The sequence below is a fragment of the Pomacea canaliculata genome, linkage group LG1 (assembly GCF_003073045.1).
Source record: "Pomacea canaliculata isolate SZHN2017 linkage group LG1, ASM307304v1, whole genome shotgun sequence".
Lineage (NCBI taxonomy): Eukaryota > Metazoa > Mollusca > Gastropoda > Architaenioglossa > Ampullariidae > Pomacea > Pomacea canaliculata.
In genome coordinates this window covers 38,443,983-38,464,000 of record NC_037590.1, presented here as the reverse complement: position 1 = coordinate 38,464,000, position 20,018 = coordinate 38,443,983, and the positions used below count along the sequence as shown (strand labels likewise).

The 20,018-nt window shown below is 48.0% G+C and overlaps 3 non-coding genes across 3 annotated transcripts; all 3 read left to right on the top strand.

Annotated features, from left to right (window-relative positions):
* Nucleotides 1-11,110: 11,110 nt before the first annotated feature.
* On the top strand, nucleotides 11,111-11,231 carry LOC112553865. Its single transcript, XR_003097135.1, has one exon. It is a non-coding gene; the product is annotated as a U5 spliceosomal RNA (small nuclear RNA).
* A 1,103-nt stretch (nucleotides 11,232-12,334) lies between these two features.
* On the top strand, nucleotides 12,335-12,455 carry LOC112553839. The gene has a single exon (XR_003097128.1). It is a non-coding gene; the product is annotated as a U5 spliceosomal RNA (small nuclear RNA).
* Nucleotides 12,456-13,484: 1,029 nt separating this feature from the next.
* Nucleotides 13,485-13,605, top strand: LOC112553811. The gene has a single exon (XR_003097114.1). It is a non-coding gene; the product is annotated as a U5 spliceosomal RNA (small nuclear RNA).
* Nucleotides 13,606-20,018: the final 6,413 nt, after the last annotated feature.

The following is a 20,018-nucleotide window of genomic DNA, read 5'->3' as shown; positions in this document are numbered from 1 at the left end:
TGAGATTTGGATTTGTACACCCACTGCTTTGATTGATGATTAAGTGTAGTTGTTTCCTGAATTGTTTTGATTGAACTATGGCTTACACCTTGAAGTGTTTACAGCTGTAGTTGACTTAGGGATTTTTATTTCTTATTTCATTTTGCGAATCATTGTGAAGACCTTTTGATGATGTGATTACATTTCTATCCCGATTGTATTTGACTTGAGAGATAATTTTAGGTGATTTATTTTATTATTATTTGCTATCTTTGTGTGCAACATGGATCCCCCACTAGTATTTGATGTGATCTCACGTAAGAAAGGTCACATGATAGGATCAGAAGGTGAAGCTTTGACTACATACATAATGAGTATCCATCGTTACGATAGAAATGTGGAAAGTAGAGCAAAGAAACAGACAGCTTAGAAATCGACAAGGAGGCTGATAGAACTTTTACTTGTTAATAAATGTTGTAAGTTGTTGATAGTTGTTGTTGATAGTTGTTGATGATGATTGTTGATGATGGATAGTTTTTGATTAACGTTGTTGATGATGGATAGTTCTTGATTAAAGTTGTTGATGGTCGTTGTTGATGGTTGATGTTGATGATTATTGTTGATGATTAATGATGGTGATGGTTGTTGTTGTTGGTGATTCTTGTTGGTTGATGATGGTTGCTGATAATGGTTGTTGATGCTAGTTGATGGTTGTTGTTGATGATTGACAATAACAATTGATGATTGATGTTGATGGTTGTTGTTGGTGGTTGTTGATGATGGTTGTTGATGATTGATGATTAAAAAGATTTATTGTTAAATTGTTGATAATTAATAATGATTGTTGTTGATTGATATAGGTGATTGTTGATGGTTGTTGTTGGTGTTGGTTGCAGATGATTGATGTTGATGGTTGTTGCTGGTTTTGTCAAAGAGGTTGCTGATGATGGTTGTTGATGATTGATGATGATTGCTGTTGATAATTGATAATGATTGTAGTTAACTGATGGTGAGGATCATTGGTAGTTGTTGACAATGGTTGATGATGGTTGTTTATGATGATTGTTGATGATTGATGATTTTTAATAATTATTGTTGATAATTGATGACAATTGTTATTATTTGATGGTGAAGATTGTTGCTGGATGTAGACAATGGAGGATGATGGTTGTTGCTTAATGAATTACGAACAGCGAACAGCGAACAGCGAACAGCGAACAGCGAACAGCGAACAGCGAACAGCGAACAGCGAACAGCGAACAGCGAACAGCGAACAGCGAACAGCGAACAGCGAACAGCGAACAGCCAACAGCGAACAGCGAACAGCGAACAGCGAACAGCGAACAGCGAACAGCCAACAGCCAACAGCCAACAGCCAACAGCCAACAGCCAACAGCCAACAGCCAACAGCCAACAGCCAACAGCCAACAGCCAACAGCCAACAGCCAACAGCCAACAGCGAACAGCGAACAGCGAACAGCGAACAGCGAACAGCCAACAGCCAACAGCCAACAGCCAACAGCAACAGCCACAGCCAAGCAACAGCCAACGCCAACAGCCAACAGCCAACAGGCCAACAGCCAACAGCCAACAGCCAACAGCCAACAGCAACAGCCAACAGCCAACAGCCAACAGCGAACAGCGAACAGCGAACAGCGAACAGCGAACAGCGCACAGCGAACAGCGAACAGCGAACAGCGAACAGCGAACAGCGAACAGCGAACAGCGAACAGCGAACAGCGAACAGCGAACAGCGAACAGCGAACAGCGAACAGCGAACAGCGAACAGCGAACAGCGAACAGCGAACAGCGAACAGCGAACAAACAGCGAACAGCGAACAGCGAACAGCGAACAGCGACAACAGCGAACAGCGAACAGCGAACAGCGAACAGCGAACAGCGAACAGCACAGCCAACAGCGAACAGCGAACAGCGAACAACAGCCAACAACAGCCAACCAGCCAACAGCCAACGCCAACCAACAGCCAACAACAGCCAACAGCCAACAGCCACCAACAGCCAACAGCCAACCAACAGCCAACAGCCAACAGCCAACAGCCAACAGCCAACAGCCAACAGCCAACAGCCAACAGCCAACAGCCACAGCAACAGCCAACAGCCAACAGCCAGCAACAGCCAACAGCCAACAGCCAACAGCCAACAGCAGCCAACAGCCAACAGCCAACAGCCAACAGCCAACAGCAGCAAAGCCAACCCAACAGCCACAGCAGCAACAGCCAAGCGCAACAGCCAACAGCCAACAGCCAACAGCCAACAGCCAACAGCCAACAGCCCAACAGCCAACAGCCAACAGCCAACAGCCAACAGCCAACAGCGAACAGCCAACAGCCAACAGCCAACAGCCAACAGCCAACAGCAACAGCCAAACAGCAACACCAACAGCCAACAGCACAACAGCCAACAGCCAACAGCCAACAGCCAACAGCCAACAGCCAACAGCCAACAGCCAACAGCCAACAGCCAACAGCCAACAGCCAACAGCCAACACAACAGCCAACAGCCAACAGCCAACAGCCAACAGCCAACAGCCAACAGCCAACAGCCAACAGCCAACAGCCACAGCCAACAGCAACAGCCAACAGCCAACAGCCAACAGCCAACAGCCAACAGCAACAGCCAACAGCCAACAGCCACAGCCAACAGCCAACAGCCAACAGCCAACAGCCAACAGCCAACAGCCAACAGCTCAACAGCCACAGCCACAGCCAACAGCCAACAGCCAACAGCCAACAGCCAACAGCCAACAGCCACAGCCAACAGCCAACAGCCAACAGCCAACAGCCAACAGCCAACAGCCAACAGCCAACAGCCAACAGCCAACAGCCAACAGCCAGCCAACAGCCAACAGCCAACAGCCAACAGCCCAACAGCCAACAGCCAACAGCCCACAGCCAACAGCCCAACAGCCAACAGCCAACAGCCAACAGCCAACAGCCAACAGCCAACAGCCAACAGCCAACAGCCCAACAGCCAACAGCCAACAGCCAACAGCCAACAGCCCAACAGCAAACAGCCACAGCCAACAGCCAACAGCCAACACCAACAGCCAACAGCCAACAGCCAACAGCCAACAGCCAACAGCCAACAGCCAGCCACAGCCAACAGCCAACAGCCAACAGCCAACAGCCAACAGCCCAGCCAACAGCCAACAGCCAACAGCCAACAGCAACAGCCAACAGCCAACAGCCACAGCCAACAGCCAACAGACAGCCACAGCCAACAGCCAACAGGCCAACAGACAGCCAACAGCCAACAGCAAACAGCCAACAGCCAACAGCAACAGCCAACAGCCAACAGCCAACAGCCACACGCCAACAGCCAACGAGCCAACAGCAACAGCCAACAGCCAACAGCCAACAGCCAACAGCCAACAGCCAACAGCCAACAGCCAACAGCCAACAGCCAACAGCCAACAGCCAACAGCCAACAGCCAACAGCCAACAGCCAACAGCAACAGCACAGCCAACAGCCAACAGCCAACAGCCAACAGCCAACAGCCAACAGCCAACAGCCAACAGCCAACAGCCAACAGCCAACAGCCAACAGCCAACAGCCAACAGCCAACAGCCAACAGCCAACAGCCAACAGCCAACAGCAACAGCCAACAGCCAACAGCCAACAGCCAACAGCCAACAGCCAACAGCCAACAGCAACAGCACAGCCAACAGCCAACAGCCAACAGCCAACAGCCAACAGCCAACAGCCAACAGCCAACAGCCAACAGCCAACAGCCACAGCCAACAGCCAACAGCCAACAGCCAACAGCCAACAGCCAACAGCCAACAGCCAACAGCAACAGCCAACAGCCAACAGCCAACAGCCAACAGCCAACAGCCAACAGCCAACAGCCAACAGCCAACAGCCAACAGCCAACAGCCAACAGCCAACAGCCAACAGCCAACAGCCAACAGCCAACAGCCAACAGCCAACAGCCAACAGCCAACAGCCAACAGCCAACAGCCAACAGCCAACAGCCACAGCCAACAGCCAACAGCCAACAGCCAACAGCCAACAGCCAACAGCCAACAGCCACAGCCAACAGCCAACAGCCAACAGCCAACAGCCAAACAGCCAACAGCCAACAGCCAACAGCCAACAGCCAACAGCCAACAGCCAACAGCCAACAGCCAACAGCCAACAGCCAACAGCCAACAGCCAACAGCCAACAGCAGCCAACAGCCAACAGCCAACAGCCAACAGCCAACACCAACAGCCAACAGCCAACAGCCAACAGCCAACAGCCAACAGCCAACAGCCAACAGCCAACAGCCAACAGCCAACAGCCAACAGCCAACAGCCAACAGCCAACAGCCAACAGCCAACAGCCAACAGCCAACAGCCAACAGCCAACAGCCAACAGCCAACAGCCAACAGCCAACAGCCAACAGCCAACAGCCAACAGCCAACAGCAACAGCCACAGCCAACAGCCAACAGCCACAGCCAACAGCCAACAGCCACAGCCAACAGCCAACAGCCAACAGCCAACAGCCAACAGCCAACAGCCAACAGCCAACAGCCAACAGCCAACAGCCAACAGCCAACAGCCAACAGCCAACAGCCAACAGCCAACAGCCAACAGCCAACAGCCAACAGCCAACAGCCAACAGCAACAGCCAACAGCCAACAGCCAACAGCCAACAGCCAACAGCCAACAGCCAACAGCCAACAGCCAACCAACAGCCAACAGCCAACAGCCAACAGCCAACAGCCAACAGCCAACAGCCAACAGCCAACAGCCAACAGCCAACAGCCAACAGCAACAGCCAACAGCCAACAGCCAACAGCAACAGCCAACAGCCAACAGCCAACAGCCAACAGCCAACAGCCAACAGCCAACAGCCAACAGCCAACAGCCAACAGCCAACAGCCAACAGCCAACAGCCAACAGCCAACAGCCAACAGCCAACAGCCAACAGCACAGCAACAGCCAACAGCCAACAGCCAACAGCCAAACGCCAAAGCTGGTGCCGACCCACCCACACCCGCCTTGCAGCCGGGGTGGTGCTCCTGCCAGTAAGAAAGCTGGTGCCGACCACCCACACCCGCCTTGCAGCCGGGGTGGTGCTCCTGCCCAGTAAGAAAGCTGGTGCCGACCCACCCACACCCGCCTTGCAGCCCGGGGTGGTGCTCCTGCCCAGTAAGAAAGCTGGTGCCGACCCACCCCACACCCGCTTGCAGCCGGGGTGGTGCTCCTGCCCAGTAAGAAAGCTGGTGCCGACCCACCCACACCCGCCTTGCAGCCGGGGTGGTGCTCCTGCCCAGTAAGAAAGCTGGTGCCGACCCACCCACACCCGCCTTGCAGCCGGGGTGGTGCTCCTGCCCAGTAAGAAAGCTGGTGCCGACCCACCCACACCCGCCTTGCAGCCGGGGTGGTGCTCCTGCCAGTAAGAAAGCTGGTGCCGACCCCACACCGCCTTGCAGCCGGGGTGGTGCTCCTGCCCAGTAAAAAAGCTGGTGCCGACCCACCCACACCCGCTTGCAGCCGGGGTGGTGCTCCTGCCCAGTAAAGAAAAGCTGGTGCCGACCACCACACCCGCCTTGCAGCCGGGGTGGTGCCTCCTGCCCAGTAAGAAAGCTGGTGCCGACCCACCCACACCCGCCTTGCAGCCGGGGTGGTGCTCCTGCCCAGTGGAAAGCTGGTGCCGACCACCAACCCGCCTTGCAGCCGGGGTGGTGCTCCTGCCCAGTGGGAAAGCTGGTGCCGACCCACCCACACCGCCTTGCAGCCGGGGTGGTGCTCCTGCCCAGTGGGAAAGCTGGTGCCGACCACCCACACCCGCCTTGCAGCCGGGTGGTGCTCCTGCCAGTGGAAAGCTGGTGCCGACCCACCCACACCCGCCTTGCAGCCGGGGTGGTGCTCCTGCCCAGTGAAAGCTGGTGCCGACCACCCACACCGCCTTGCAGCCGGGGTGGTGCTCCTGCCCAGTGGGGAAAGCTGGTGCCGACCCACCCACACCCGCCTTGCAGCCGGGGTGGTGCTCCTGCCCAGTGGGAAAGCTGGTGCCGACCCACCCACACCCGCCTTGCAGCCGGGGTGGTGCTCCTGCCCAGTGGGAAAGCTGGTGCCGACCCACCCACACCCGCCTTGCAGCCGGGGGTGGTGCTCCTGCCCAGTGGGAAAGCTGGTGCCGACCACCCACACCCGCCTTGCAGCCGGGGTGGTGCTCCTGCCAGTAGAAAGCTGGTGCCGACCCACCCACACCCGCCTTGCAGCCGGGGTGGTGCTCCTGCCAGTGGGAAAGCTGGTGCCGACCCACCCACACCCGCCTTGCAGCCGGGGTGGTGCTCCTGCCCAGTGGGAAAGCTGGTGCCGACCCACCCCACCCGCCTTGCAGCCGGGGTGGTGCTCCTGCCCAGTGGGAAAGCTGGTGCCGACCCACCCACACCCGCCTTGCAGCCGGGGTGGTGCTCCTGCCCAGTGGGAAAGCTGGTGCCGACCCACCCACACCCGCCTTGCAGCCGGGTGGTGCTCCTGCCCAGTGGAAAGCTGGTGCCGACCCACCACACCCGCCTTGCAGCCGGGGTGGTGCTCCTGCCCAGTGGGAAAGCTGGTGCCGACCCACCCACCCGCCTTGCAGCCGGGGTGGTGCTCCTGCCCAGTGGGAAAGCTGGTGCCGACCCACCCACACCCGCCTTGCAGCCGGGGTGGTGCTCCTGCCCAGTGGAAAGCTGGTGCCGACCCACCCACACCGCCTTGCAGCCGGGGTGGTGCTCCTGCCAGTGGGAAAGCTGGTGCCGACCACCCACACCCGCCTTGCAGCCGGTGGTGCTCCTGCCCAGTGGGAAAGCTGGTGCCGACCCACCCACACCCGCCTTGCAGCCGGGTGGTGCTCCTGCCAGTGGGAAAGCTGGTGCCGACCCACCCACACCGCCTTGCAGCCGGGGTGGTGCTCCTGCCCAGTGGGAAAGCTGGTGCCGACCCACCCACACCCGCCTTGCAGCCGGGTGGTGCTCCTGCCCAGTGGGAAAGCTGGTGCCGACCACCCACACCCGCCTTGCAGCCGGGGTGGTGCTCTCCTGCCCAGTGGGAAAGCTGGTGCCGACCCACCCACACCCGCCTTGCAGCCGGGGTGGTGCTCCTGCCCAGTGGGAAAGCTGGTGCCGACCACCCACACCTTGCAGCCGGGGTGGTGCTCCTGCCCAGTGGGAAAGCTGGTGCCGACCCACCCACACCCGCCTTGCAGCCGGGTGGTGCTCCTGCCCAGTGGGAAAGCTGGTGACCCACCCCACACCCGCCTTGCAGCCGGGGTGGTGCTCCTGCCCAGTGGGAAAGCTGGTGCCGACCCACCCACACCCGCCTTGCAGCCGGGGTGGTGCTCCTGCCAGTGGGAAAGCTGGTGCCGACCCACCACACCCGCCTTGCAGCCGGGGTGGTGCTCCTGCCCAGTGGGAAGCTGGTGCGACCCACCCACACCCGCCTTGCAGCCGGGGTGGTGCTCCTGCCCAGTGGGAAAGCTGGTGCCGACCCACCCACACCCGCCTTGCAGCCGGGGTGGTGCTCCTGCCCAGTGGAAAGCTGGTGCCGACCCACCCACACCCGCCTTGCAGCCGGGGTGGTGCTCCTGCCCAGTGGGAAAGCTGGTGCCGACCCACCCACACCCGCTTGCAGCCGTGGTGCTCCTGCCCAGTGGGAAAGCTGGTGCCGACCCACACCCGCCTTGCAGCCGGGTGGTGCTCCTGCCCAGTGGAAAGCTGGTGCCGACCACCCACACCCGCCTTGCAGCCGGGTGGTGCTCCTGCCAGTGGAAGCTGGTGCGGACCCACCCACACCCGCCTTGCAGCCGGGTGGTGCTCCTGCCAGTGGAAAGCTGGTGCCGACCCACACCGCCTTGCAGCGGGTGGTGCTCCTGCCCAGTGGGAAAGCTGGTGCCGACCCACCCACACCCGCCTGCACCGGGTGGTGCTCCTGCCCAGTGGAAAGCTGGTGCCGACCCACCCACACCCCTTGCAGCCGGGGTGGTGCTCCTGCCCAGTGGGAAAGCTGGTGCCGACCCACCCACACCCGCCTTGCAGCCGGGGTGGTGCTCCTGCCAGTGGGAAGCTGGTGCCGACCCACCACACCCGCTTGCAGCCGGGTGGTGCTCCTGCCCAGTGGGAAAGCTGGTGCCGACCCACCCACACCCGCCTTGCAGCCGGGGTGGTGCTCCTGCCCAGTGGTAAAGCTGGTGCCGACCACCCACACCCGCCTTGCAGCCGGGGTGGTGCTCCTGCCCAGTGGTAAAGCTGTGCCGACCACCCACACCGCCTTGCAGCCGGGTGGTGCTCCTGCCAGTGGTAAAGCTGGTGCCGACCCACCCACACCCGCCTTGCAGCCGGGGTGGTGCTCCTGCCCAGTGGTAAAGCTGGTGCCGACCCACCCACACCCGCCTTTGCGCCATCAGCCGCTTGCTCCCCTGCCTGGACAAGGCTGGGCCATCATGTTAGCGGTTGCCTTGAAAGAGAAACACCTCGGCTCCAGGGATTTTCACATTGATACTGAAATACACGAACTTTGTGTAAGCTGAAGATAATTTGTTTACATGTCCTCTTAAGCCGTAGAATAGTGACTGGACCTTTTGCCAGCATGTAACAACAGTTAGTTTATGTCTTACAATGAAATCAAGTAAATTGGATTTATTATTACAGGTTATGTTCTTGTAAAATAAAGTGGGTGCCAGGCTGGGGTCCTGCCTGCCTTTAGCCGAATCCCACTGCCTGGCACTGGGTGCCCTCCGGCCCTTGGTGGTGCTCTTGCCCAGTGGTGAACTGTTCCGACTCCCCACCCAGCCCTCCGGCCCTCCGGCTCTCCTCCGCGTGGACATCATGGGCTGGAAGAAAAACTATATTTACAGTACGTCTTCAAAGTTAATTATTTTGCGAACTTTTCAGTGAAGCGTCTTGTTTTTTGTTTTTATAAGCTATCAATATAAATAAAATAATTTCAACAGATAGCTGCTGACGTTTTGTGGGTTTTTATTAGTGATTTTTGTAACTCTAACATTTAATCACAGATTAGGGAAAATAAGCTACCCAAACAATTCCTGATAATATTTACCCACTTTGTAATGCCCCATCCCCCAGACTGACATTCCCGAGCACAAAAGCAGCACAAACATTTAGCTGTCTTTCGGAAAGTCAAGCGACAAAAGCAAAAGACCCTTAAACAACAATTCTTTGTGACATTCCTTCCTTCCACACAAAAGCAATGGCAAACTTATCCACTCAGGGTTTTTTTTCCAAGTGTCCTCCCACCTACAGACCACACCAAGCCTGACTATAACTTGATAAAAACTATCGGACTGGAACGGTTCAATTTGCATAATGGAATATTCGGCGGGAGGTCTTGTCTTTTTACATAACTTTTAGCATCTGGATCACCTAAGTGCTGTGCCGAGCTTTCTATTGCTATCTCTCTACCTTCCTCTCTTGCATTGGATCCTCCCTCCCACAGACAGCCACACACGGACAACGGACATCCTCCCTCTGTGCCTCTAAGCAGTGGAACTCTCTTCCACATCACATTCGCCACTAGGACTAGAAGGCTACATTCAAACCTTTTCTAAAAACATATCTGTTCACAAAGTACTTTCCCTGAATTACTATTCTTAACTCCCTGGCAATACTCTCTGCCATGCTAACCGTCATGTAACGCCTCCATCTGACGTTTATAGTAGGGGGCGTAGTATTTGTCTTTAGCCAAAGGTGCAGCCCTGATCAGATTAATAAAAATTCACCGATTATTAACACCATGGTTGTGTCCCTGGAAACAGTCGGGAGCTTTTCATCTGTGATTAACATCCGATAGGTAATCCTCCCCCTCCCCCTCACGATATCACTTTACGCTGAACCCTTGCTGACTCAGCCTCCTGCTGATCGCGGTGGGTTCAAACCCCGAGCTACGCACTGTGCAGGGGACGTCACCGACACGTGGAGTCTGTAAATCACAACGACAAAAGGTCGACAACTGCCATTCTGTGGGTGTCATAACCCTCCTTACCCCCCTGCCGCGCGTGCCCGCTTGTTAACTTGCTTCCATAGTCTGGGATCTATGCATATTGTTTTCTTTTCTTTGGATTTTTTTTGTCTGTAAATTTTATTATTTTTATTTTTTCCCAAATTATGTAAGGTCTCTATGTTCTAAAGTCCATGTTTTGTAAATACTGAGAACGTAACCTGTGTCGTTGTATATTGAAAACCACATGCTGCCTTTATTTACAGCAAGACAGGTACTGTTTCACTCCACAAACAAAACGGAGAAAAAAAATCCCAATAAAGGTAAAATATTTTATTGGGGGTGGGGTTGGGGTAGAGGAATCACGGTGGGTAAATATTATCAGGAATTGTCTGAGTAGGTTCGTTTCTCTATTGTGTGATCACTAATGAAAAGTTATAAAACGTCGGCAGCCAACTGTTAAAACACGCACACCCCCTCACGAAACGCAAGAAACAGAGGACTACCCGATGCCAAAAAAAAAAAAAAAGTAGACATAAGAGGCTAGTAAGAAAAAGAAGGTTAAACTTCCCCTCCAAGACCCACGTGTAATTTAAATAAACAAATCTAGGTTAGTGAAGTGTGGGTGTGTCACTTGCTATATCATGAAATGAATTATGAAAACAGTATTTTAACGTTAATATCTTTAAAGTGTGTAGCAAGGTGTCATTTGCGCGAATAAAATACAAGGATTATTTATACTAACTTATTAATATAAAAAAATTGGTTTCTACTATTTTTCTAACAATAATTTTTAGAAAAGTAAGCTACGCAATAGTAGTACGGAACAGGCTAACGTGCGCTCCTTAGACAGGCTGGCTTGATGATTGGGTTTTAATCTAGTCTTGCAGGAGAGTGCTTAACCCAACTTCGAACTATGGCTTGAGAGTTGTGTTATTACAGAGTGATTTCCCTTTAGTTTGCACTCTTATAAAATTTAATTTTGAAACTGTGTCTGCTAATGAACGTTACAAACTTGACATTTACAATGAGAATATACAACATTTATACCTTTAGAGTATTCAAATGAATTTGCTTATAAATTTGCAAAATACTAATAAGTGTTAAGCATTTATTAACACACACCTTTAAGAAAAAAAGTAGCAATTTTCAGTGGGTCAGATGACTGCCTCTGTCACTTACTCTGGTTTCTCTTCAACTCACGAGAAAATCTTTCGCCTTTTACTAAAGATTTCCGTGGAGAGGAACAACTTAATGAGTCTAATGACTTCTTTTTCTCAGCCTTGCTCCTGCAGGGTAACAATCAAAATGTCAAATTAATACACCAACAAACAACATAGATGCTAGTCTCATTTCTTATTGGCGGGCAGCAATCGAATGCCTACCGAACACATTCATTACTTATTAATATATAATAATATAACGAAAAATATTTTGCTTAAACTGTTTGTTATTAGAAGAAAGGAATAATAAAAACTTTTGGATAAGAAAAGATTATGCAACACTTTTTTCCCAAACAATTGTTTTAAACATTACGATGAAGACACTTAATTGCTGGTAATTGAGTAATACTTTTCAGTGTCTGGAATGTATACCACGGCGAATATCCCCTGTGGGACCCCGGGGTAGGCTTGCCTAGCGAGCGTTGTAAAAATAGGGTCCCGGCCGCTGATTTTTTTGGTAAAGTAGTGGCAGGGCTAACAACCCCACCATGAAAAAAAAAAAAGCTTGTTACAGAAACTAACACCAGAGTATTCAACACGGATGGCGAGGGTAATGAAAAGAACGACGAATATAGGAATTTAGTTGGTGTATATACATTGTGGCTAGGTTAGTGAAATGTGGGTGTGTCACTTTCTATATCATGAAATGAATTATGAAAACACTATTTTAACGTTAATATCTTTAAAGTGTGTAGCAAGGTGTCATTTGCGCGAATAAAATACAAGGATTATTTATACTAACTTATTAATATATATAAAAAAAATTGTTTCTACTATTTCTCTAACAATAATTTTTAGAAAAGTAAGCTACGCAATAGGAGTACGGAACAGGCTAACGTGCGCTCCTTAGACAGGCTGGCTTGATGATTGGGTTTTAAACTAGTCTTGAAGGAGGGTGCTTAACCCAACTTCGGACTACGGCTTGAGAGTTGTGTTATTACAGAGTGATTTCCCTTTAAATTGCACTCTTATAAAATTTAATTTTAAAACTTTGTCTGCTAATGAACGTTACAAACGTAACATTTACAATGAGAATATACAACATTTATACCTTTAGAGTATTCAAATGAATTTGCTTATAAATTTGCAAAATACTAATAAGTGTTAAGCATTTATTAATACACACCTATAAGAAAAAAAGAAGCAATTTTCAGTGGGTCAGATGACTGCCTCTGTCACTTACTCTGGTTTCTCTTCAACTCACGAGAAAATCTTTCGCCTTTTACTAAAGATTTCCGTGGAGAGGAACAACTTAATGAGTCTAATGACTTATTTTTCTCAGCCCTGCTCCTGCAGGGTAACAATTAAAATGTCAAATTAATACTCCCACACACAACATAGATGCTAGTCTCATTTCTTATTGGCGGGCAGCAATCGAATGCCTACCGAACACATTCATTACTTATTCATATATAATAATATAACTATAAAAAATATTTGCGTAAACTGTTTGTTATTAGAAGAAGGAATAATAAAAACTTTTGGATAAGAAAAGATTATGCAACACTTAATTTCCCAAACAATTGTTTTAAACATTACGATGAAGACACTTAATTGCTGGTAATTGAGTAATACTTTTCAGTGTCTGGAATGTATACCACGGCGACGAATATCCCCTGTGGCCCCGGGTATGTTGGCTAGCGAGCGTTGTAAATAGGGTCCCGGCCGCTGATTTTTTTGGTAAAGTAGTGGCAGGGCTAACAACCCACCATGAAAAAAAAAAAAAGCTTGTTACAGAAACCAACACCAGAGTATTCAACACGGATGGCGAGGTAATGAAAAAACGACGAATATAGGATATTATTGGTGTGTATACATTGTCCTTAAGAGACAAAAGGTTGTCTCCCATGCTGTCTGTCGATGGAGGACTATATGTGTTATCGACTACACTTTTCTCAGGCTCATGTTGTATAAACGTAATATCCACTTGTACAAGTGATGGAAGCAACACCACACAAGTACAGAACCAGCTAACGTGCGTGTCTGGGACTGACTGTCTTGATGGTTGTGTGTTGGTCTGTCAGAAGAGTGCTTCCACCGAGAAACAACTCTGCACTGTCTGTAAAACTCTTTACAGAGTGCTTCCCCTTAACATTGCGTGTAATAATAAAGATTAAATTTATATATTTCCTTCCAACTAAATTAAATCTCTTTACATTTACAACAAGAATTTTGTGTACTTACATTATATAAACGGTATTCAAAACAAATTAGGTAATTATTTTATACAATTGCAAAATTTATAATAGCTTGTAGCATTTAGCTAGGGACACTTTTAAGAAATGAAATAACACTTTTTCAGTGGGCTCCTACCAAAGTCTTTGCTTAATTACTCTGGTTTCTCTTCAACTCACGAGAAAATCTTTCGCCTTTTACTAAAGATTTCCGTGGAGAGGAACAACTTAATGAGTCTATAGACTAATTTTTCTCAGCCCTGCTCCTGCAGGGTAATCACAAACAAATGTCAGATACTTGCTCTTAATTCAAACTTCTCTAATTCCATGAATTGTCCCAGACACAGTAATAAGTCTGATGCATAGTTTCCATTTTGAGTTGCGATAGAAAATAGTCCTAAGACGATCGTCAGTGTCGGTATTGCTCCAGTCTTGTAATCATGTTAGTTAAGATCAGTTATAAACAAAAGAAACGTAGATTTTTTTTTTTTTAACCGTAATATTTATTTGCTTAGCACGACCGACAAGGGTTACAAACAGTCCATTAAACATCAAGAAATACACATCTTGAAATACACAATAAACATAATCAGTTCATGAATACAGCTCACTCTCAAGGATTATCAGAATATCAGCAAGCAGAAGCCTTCAGAATACTGAAATCGCAGTTATAATCATGTCAATGAAAAAAGAATTTTTTTTCATCGGCAGAACAAGCATAAAAATGTTTACAGACATTATTAAGTTCTCCTAGAGGATTTACTTTGTTGAGAAAACACTGTGTTCTTCGAGTATTACTTATGGTTTCTGACATATGTTTCTTTATATTATGAATCATTGCTATTTGTGTTCTTTAAACTGGCCTAAAACTTTATATCTTTGAACAAAGGACGCTGGAATGTAAGGAACTGTGTAAACGGAGTCAGGAATTGATAATTAGCTTCCATAATTTTTCTACATCTAAGAAGAACTACCTACAAAGAAGTGGCAAATAAATAAATGTACAAGAAATGTGAGGTTACCCTGAAAATTAAAAAAAAAAAACTGTCATGTTGGTGTTCGCCCTTCTGTTTCTCTATTTCGGCTCATAGGGTTAAAGTAACTATTACACTAACATCAGGAAGAGAAACTCTATAACCTGTCCTTATATATTATACACAGTAGATATAGAATATCACCTTTCTTTTCTTCACACAAGGTACTGGTGTAATGGACACCGTACGGGGAACATAAAGGGCTGGAGTAGGACAGGAAAACCACCAAACATTTACTTAGGAGATCAAAAGTGATGAAAGAGGATGAACAATATAATCCTCTCCCCCAGCCAACTCATTCTCTTGTGAACATACACGAAGAGAGACGAGTTGCAAGTAAGATGGATGTTTGTGTTGTTATTCCACACTTTAAAAAAAGGCGAAATTATCTTCTCAGCCGTTGACAGAAAACTGAAAGGCGCGTGATTATTGCAGGAATGGAATCAGTGAGTCTGTATTTCAGTTCCAAACAAACACCATTACAAGCGGCACAGACCTAGAACCCGTTGGCGGTCATTTCTGAGAGGGTAGAACGGATTTGTCTGTGTCACGTGATAAGATGCAGTGGCAGCAGCAACATCCGTGTTCCTGCCAGTGCTGTGACGTCATTATGGAGCTGACATACGGGCTCAGTCAGACGGCGGTTGCTCTCTCAATCTCTTAGTCTCTGTCAGAGAAAAAAAAGTCACACAAACCAATAATTATTTATCGCAGAAAATCGTATGAGTTTTAACCGGTCATTAGAAAAAAAAGGTTGCATCCCTCCTTTAATGATCATGAATAGGCGCCTGTTTATAATATACAAAACAGCAAATTTAAGTTCAGATTCTTTTTGTTTGGAACAATGACTCTTTGGGGCAGCAATGAACGTCTGTTGAAGGTTGGTTTTTTTTCTGTCTTCCTGGGGAAAACTCATCAGCTGTACTGTTCTGCTCTCGAAAGTGACTGACGCATCAATATATCTCGCACCTTACGAGACTTTCATCAACTTCTCGCTTATGTCTCGCACCGACCGTTTACATCTTCCACAAGGGCAATCTGTGAGGATGCGGAACATCTGCTCTGTGTGTGGGATTGCGGCGCCCTCTGTACTGAGTTGGCTCCTCCTCCACCACAGCTTCGGTGCTGGCCTTGGGCTCGAACCCTGGTGACGTCATTGCTTCCGGTACTGCCCCTCTGACCGCATGTTATGATGTGGAGGAAAAGAAATAAACACATTGTTTACAATAATGATGAGAATGATAAGTCGTAACTACTCTGTGGAATTCTAAAAAATATATTTGTAAATATACTTCTGCAAATGACAACACTATGTTAAATATAGATGTTAGTAAGTTGTTTATTCTCGAATACTAAAAGAAGTCACAAACATGTCTGCCAATTTTACTGTATAAGTAAATTGTTTGGGCATTGGGGTTATGAGTTATTGGCGTTTATTGGGTTTTATTAGCTGCCTGTGAATCTCGCCAAGAACTGATCGTCCAGCACACCCTGAGCATCGACTTCCTTTAGCTGAAGTAACATATTCGCTGTCTGTGCACGGGCAGAAACCAAATCACAATTCAATCTACTGTAAAATCGCTTCATGATCATCGACATTACAAGAACAGACAATCCAATGATTGCTACACGGTATAAGTGAAACGAGAGGAGTAGGTCACATAGAAAATGCCGACTCTGTCGCTATGACAAACCTCCTTAGCATCAGTTCCAGCTCGTTGCCGGCTCGCAGGATCTCGCTTTGGCCTGGTCATGGTTGAGGTACATGGCCTGGTACTTGTCCGATCCGCATGACCCATCACCTGGCCGCAGTGAAACTCTCGCGAGACTCCGGGGGTTGACCTGCAACAGAGCAAGATGATGAGCTTCATCCCCTCCAGGTTCATCTGAGAATTTTGATGCGGAGGCTTATACTTCAACATGAGCATCACTTGCCTTTAATAGCAGAATAACATTATTTCAGCTTCCATTAACAAGTATAACTTGCGATTCAATTCCTCATTCATCGTCGTCGTAGCAGTCTTTCTTTTCTGTTTGAGGAGACAGTGAGTGAAAATACTTTTTTTTTTAATCGAGAGTAGCGACGGACGGACGGATGGACGATGGACATGAGGAGTTTAAAAAGATAATAACTTTGTATAAGGACTTTTTGAATTGACCTCGATATTTATAGACTCTGGGATTAGTTTTGAAATATTAATGTCGTAAACTTCCAGCCTAAAATTCTCATTAAAGTTACATTTATAAGAGATAAAAGAGAGATAGATACAGACAGTTATTATTATGTGCTGTTTACAATTGTTTCATTTGTTACTTGACAGTCAACATTTATTTCCACGCCTGCATATTTGTGTTCGTTTCTTTAACGAACAATCCTTTTCTAACACCGGTAATTGCTGTAATAAAGTAAACTGTCTGTCTATAGTTGTCTCTCTGTATCTTGATCATTCTTCCCTTCGACATACATTCTGCACCTGGGGCGAGAGACAATTGTGTTAGCAGCAGTATGACCCAAGGCATATGCTGAGATTGCAGTATAACGGAAACTTCTAGAAGGTTGTCAGTCAGCTGTTGCAACACAGACTGTCATAAATAAAGACAAGACATTGAAGAGGAGTGTATTCGATGTAGCCAGATGGAAGACGGGATATTGTGATGGTTAGCGGCGTCGTGGTTTCCAATTGTGTGTGTGTTTTAAAGCATTTCGTTACATAACAGTTTCCTTAATGTTATAATTATAGAATACTTCGTAATCATTAGTGATTTGAAGAAATGAAAAAACCCACAAATTCTAACGTTCATATCTCTGACAATATTTTGCCAATAAAACATAAACGACTGAAAAAACCCACTGCACAGGACAGTAGGACACGTGCATGACCGATATTGAAGTGAGCCGACGAACAGAGCTAGACTCACAATCCTACACGTACCCAGTCAGGTGTCGGGCAAACACAAGATGGAATGATGGGTGGAAAGAACAAGTTCGCAGTTTCCCCAAGGGCGCACCGGCAGCCCTACTAGCCATTTAGCGAAGACTGTTTTGCGGTTCGTACGGCGAGAAGACTATTGTTTTGTGTAGGTGTTAGGGCTACAATATGTACAACACACCTTGTAAGAAAACGGTGCACATCTCTCCAACAGGATATCGCCAGTTGGTTCTACTTGCACACACGCTAGAGATAGCAAAGTAATCTGTATTACAAGGTATAGGAGTGAGACAAGTTGTCACTGAGGCATCACGTAGCTAACCTTTTTCTGACGGATTGAATTAAGATTATAAAAAAAAGTAGAGTGTGTGTGCTGGGGGCAGGTAAGTGATGGTGAGTTAGAGAATGATGATAGATAAAGGGAGAGAGGCTGTGAGTTTACTGTCAGGCGTCTACAAACCTTACAAATTTATTTTTCTCTTTGTACGAGTTTGGCGAGACTCCATGAAGACCATGCATTCCCCGCTCCCGTGTTCAGTACACGAGACATGTTTATCGCCAGTTCAAAAAAAAGGTGTCACCAGTCGTATATACAGGAGATCTGAGGTAACTTTGAACAATTTGTAATTTCGCCAACGAGTCAAGGTGTGGAGAATACATGCACGGGTAGATGTATGGCCACTGCGTTGATTATAATGGGCACAAACGTCGATCTCGCGCTGCGCAAGCTGAAACTAGGTTTTACTGCAACCCTTAATGCACGTGTCTTTCCTGTACAGAAAAAAATAAACCACAGAACGAACAGTTGTTACGCGTCGAGACCTCACAGGTGCTAGGTTTATGGATCACCTACTGATACTCAATCAACTCCCCCTCCCCTGGGTACCCGCATTTTCCCCGACCCCCCCCCACCTCCTCACTCTCTCCGTTTGCACGGCAGACGACTAACCGGCCAGCTCCTGTGACGTGCTGCGTGTTCGCCGCTTTTGTCCCTGTTTCCACTCATGGCACGTGCGCGATCAACTGTAGTGACGCTGCGCATTTACTTTCGCTCCTCGCGGACCGACTGTTTCGCCGAGCACTTCTTTAAACGACCACAGCTAACGCCCACTAATGCAAACCACAAACAGAAGAAAAAAGATGCTGGCGCGATGCGGCGTACACAAACGCTTGCTCTCTAGCTGCCTTGGGTCGATTAGCTGTTTACTTATAAACGTTTGCGTGGGTGTGTATTTCGGGGTTTGGTTGTAGGCGTAGGTGGTGTGCTTACTGAAAGCGCTGTGTGTTGATTTCTGGCGATCAGCAAGTACTTGAATGCGATGAGACGATGCAAGTATATTCTCGTGTTTCTATACGTGACACTTGCTGTCTTTAGGTATAGGCGAGTCTTGCCTTTTCTACTTTTACCAATTTCCTGCAGCTAGACCAAGAATTTTGCGAAAGCTGGGAACACACACACACATACATTACATCCTGCATCTCATCATCTCACATCAAAGAAGAAACATCGCATATCGTTCTCACACACGACTGAAACTTTTAAGTGTTCATGTGACGTAGGCAAGGAACTTAAACAGGTCTGTACATGCACGCGCTCGCCTTCGCCTCTCCTCATCCTCACCAACCCCTACCCTCCCTTGCAGACACCCGGACCTGACCTGCCGCTGGGGCCATAATCAATAAAACAGATTTGAGAAGTTGCTGGAAGTGTACAAACGCCAGCCAGCACTGATTTGTTGTGTGTGTGCGCGCGTGCTCGCGTGAAACTGAAGGAATGCATCCTAAATACTTGCACGTGTGTGAATTGTAAAATGGCGAGAAAGATCAAAAGCAGACAAAAGCATTTCATCGGCAAAGACAGCCTCTCGGAACTCTCAGCTTCAGTCAAGACTGTTGCTTTCATCCTTTACAAACACTTTTCTCGTCTTCCGCCGATCCGTACAACTCAGTTAACAGTATTCATCCGATATAGCAACAGGGATAAGAAACAACATAGCAACAATAATATACAAAGTACACGAAGATATAATGATGATGATATGATCTGATGACAATGATCATGAGGTTCTAATCCTGATAAACCAACTACTGCCATCACTTATTTAATGTGTTTCGATGATCATCAACAATGGAAGCTGCGAATTATGGCTAGTGCTTCACGACTTTGTAAGAAACTATTTCCATGTATAGAAAGTTACTTATTACTAAAAACCAAGATGAGTAGTGGAAAATTAACGTTGCCTCCGTCGTAACCCATCCGCTTGTCTCATATCTGTTCATTTATCACTGTACGCGAACATTCACTCTCTATTATCTCTATTTGTCTAAAGTTCGTACACCATACTGAACCAAGCTCTTTCGCTAGAGCCCACCAATGATATACGAAAATACCCACCAACTGTTCGAACCTCAGTAGTTTACCTAGTCCGTCACACGAAGGAATAAAACTTAGCGAACGGGAACTATCATGACACTCATCGGTGTGTATCTCAAATAAATCACAATCAATCAATAGAGACGCACAGCACATATCCACCCACGCATCAGCGGCATTTGAGGATAAGTCTATGATATCCAGGACCAAGCATGTGACGAAGTAGTAAGACACCTTTCTCCTACGTGCTAACCACATCAACGTTCAACCTCAATGATAATATCTCAAACTTATAAACATGTCAGAGCTGCTGATGCCCCAAATATAAGAAACAATCCACAGAGAATTCTA